The 3,273-nt window shown below is 43.8% G+C and overlaps 1 pseudogene; it reads left to right on the plus strand.

Moving 5' to 3' along the window:
* Positions 1 to 3,059: 3,059 nt before the first annotated feature.
* LOC110336880 overlaps positions 3,060 to 3,273 on the plus strand; it is a 12,744-nt pseudogene continuing 12,530 nt past the window's right edge.

A 3,273-nucleotide genomic window follows, 5' to 3' on the forward strand; every position in this document is an offset into this window, starting at 1 on the left:
CTGGGCTGGCATTTGTGTTCTCTTAGGGTCTGTATGACATCTGCCCAGGATCTTCTGGCTTTCATAGTCTCTGGTAAGAAGTCTGGTGTAATTCTCATAAGTCTGCCTTTATATGTTACTTGACCTTTTTCCCTTACTGCTTTTAAAATTCTTTCTTTGTTTTGTGCTTTTGATGTTTTGACTATTATGTGATGGAAGGAATTTCTCTTCTGGTCCAATCTTTTTGGAGTTCTGTAGGCTTCTTATATGTTTATGGGCATCTGTTTCTTTAGGTTAGGGAAGTTTCTTCTATAATATTTTTTGGAATTAGCATATTTTTTATTTAACATTTTTTATACAGTATATTTTTGTTATAGTCTTCTCCCTCATCCAGGTTCCTACCAGATTCTTCCTACCTCTCCATTCAGCCAACCCCCCTGCTTCCCTCTTCCTCTCAAAGACTATAAGACAACAAACAACAAAAACAAAAATTAAAAACAGATTTTAAAAACAAAACAAAAACAAAACAAAAAAGCATCCATGCATGTGCGTATACACACACACAAACTCAAAAAAGCATAAAGTCCATTTTGTGTTTGGTGTGTTGGCTGGCTAATTTTATGTCAACTGGATACAATCATTTGAGAGATGAATCATTTAAGAGATGAGAACCTCAACTGAAAAAAATGCCTTTATAAGACTGGACTGTAGGCAAGCGTGTAGAGTATTTTCTTAATCAGTAATTGATGGGGAAGTTCCCAACCCATTGTGGGTGGTGCATCCCTGGACTAGTGGCCCTGAGTTCTTTGTGAAAGCAGGCTGAGCAAACCATGCTAACAAAGCTAATAAGTAGCACACCTCCACGACCTCTGCATCAGTTCCTGAGTTCAAGTTTCTACCCTGTTTGAGCTTCTGTCATGAAGTCCTCTGGTGATGAACAGTGATGTGGAAAAAAGCCAGTAAACCCTCTCTTCCACAACTTGCTTTTGGTCATGGTGTTTTGCCGGCTTCTGGCCAGCAGGTCCAGGTGAGAGAAGAAAGATTCTGGTCCCATTGGGGCCTCTCTGGGGCTGAGCGGAACGGCGAGTGTCAATGGCCCCAAAGAGACACAGCAAGTCAAGAGTCTTGTCGAAGTAGGAACTCATCATCTATACTCATCTTTTGTTGAAGATATTTACTGACCCTTTAAGTTGGGAATTTTTACTCTTTTCTATACCTGTTATCCTTAGGTTTGGTCTTCTAATTGTGTCCTTGATTTCCTGTGTGTTTTGGGAACTTTTTGCATTTTGCTTTTTCTTTGACTGTTGTGTCAATGTTTTCTACGGTATCTTCTGTATCTGAGATTCTTCTGTCTCTTGTATTCTGTTGGTGATGCTTGCATCTATGACTCTTGATCTCTTTCTAAGTTTTCTATCTCCAGGGTTGTCTCCCATTGTGATTTCTTTATTGTTTCTATTTCCATTTTTAGATCCTGGATGGTTTTGTTCATTTCCTTCACCTGTTTTGTTATGTTTTCCTGTAATTCTTTTGTGTTTCCTCTTTAAGAGCTTTTTAGCTGTTTACCTGTGTTGTCCTGGAGTTATTTATGTCCTTCTTACAGTCCTCTATCATCATCATGAGATATGGTTTTAAATCAGAGTCTTGTTTTTCTGGTGTGTTGGTATGCAAGGCCTGCTGTGGTGGGGGAACTGGGTTCTGATGATGCCAAGTAGCCTTGCTTTCTATTGCTTATGTTCTCACCATCTGGTTATATCCAGTGTTAGCTGGTCTTGCTGTCTCTTACTAGAGTGCCCCTCCTGCAAGCATGTGTGTCACTACTGGGAGACCAGTTCTCTCTGGGAGGAATTTGGGTGTGGAGAGCTGTGGCACAGAGTCAGCTCCAGGGTGCAGACAGAATGTGGAAGGGTCCTGCCCCCTGCTGTTCCTTGGTTCCTGTGTCCTGAAGGTTCTGGGCGGGTCCCTCTGAGCTGCCATGCTCACAGTGCTTACCTGTGCTCACAGGCGTGTCAGCACTCCTGGGAGACCAGCTCTCTCCTGGCAGTATTTGGCTACGGAGCACTGTGGCACAGGGTCAACTATGGGCGCCAAGACAAAGGATGGAGCTCATTCACTGTTCTCAGGATATGCTAATCCCAGCAATTTCTCCAGATGCAGGAAACTCGGTTGCATAATTTGTGGTAGTAGAGGACTGAGTCTGTACTCTTTCTTTAAGAATATAAATAAAAGAAGAGACTGGAGAGGTGCCTCAGTGTTTAAAATCAGTTTAATTGAGGTCTTGCTTATATTACAGTTTTAGTCCGTGAACATCATCTCTGGAAGCACACAGGCATGCTGCTGGAGCACTAGCTGAGAGCTTTATATCCTGATCCCAAAGTACAGAGTTGTCCCAACTCGCAGGACCCAGTTATTCGGAGGGTCCGAGGGGGACCATGCCTGAAAGATAAATGGGTGGGGAAAAAATGGAGGAGATCCTGGAATGTTTTGTCAAGGTCTGTTTATTGGGGAAAAGGTTACAGAATATAAGCTGTGAGAAGGAGGAAGTAAAGAGGGAGAAATTTGCTCCTGCCTCTGCCCAGGGGCAGGGGTGGTTCTGCTTACCTACCCAGGAACACGGGACCTACTCTTTTTTTTATTATTTATTTATTTTAGGTATATGAATATACTGTAGCTATGGTGATGGTTGTAAGCCACCATGTGGTTGCTGGGATTTGAACTCAGGACCTTCGGAAGAGCAGTCAAAGTTCTTAACCACTGAGCCATCTCTCCAACCCCACGGGATCTACTCTTATCTCAGGGGGCATTCTGTGGTTTTTCCTGGAAAGTTTACAGTTACTATTATCTGATCTTGGTGTTCTGTCAGCTGTCCTTTCAGAAGGTCAGAAGTTTCTCAAAAATGGGGGGGGGGGAGGAACTTGGCTTATGGTCTCCAACACAGAGTGAGACACTGGGCTGAAACCTCAAAGCCTGCCCCTGCCCCCCAGTGACAAACCTCCTCCAACAAGGCCACACCTACCTCAACAAGACAGAAGACCAGCTCCAGCTGCAAGGTTCAGGTCCTGAGACAGGGAAGTGCAAGGAAGATGGTGCAAAGTGAAAGCAGTGACCATCAAAGTGAAAGCAGTGACCATCAAAGTGAAAGCAGTGACCATCAAAGTGAAAGCAGTGACCAGGGCTGGTGAGATGGCTCAGTGGGTAAGAGCACCCGACTACTCTTCCAAAGGTCTGGAGTTCAAATCCCAGCAACCACATGGTGGCTCATAACCATCCGTAACAAGATCTGACACCCTCTTCTGG

The sequence above is a fragment of the Mus pahari genome, chromosome 19 (assembly GCF_900095145.1).
Source record: "Mus pahari chromosome 19, PAHARI_EIJ_v1.1, whole genome shotgun sequence".
Taxonomy (NCBI): Eukaryota; Metazoa; Chordata; class Mammalia; order Rodentia; family Muridae; genus Mus; species Mus pahari.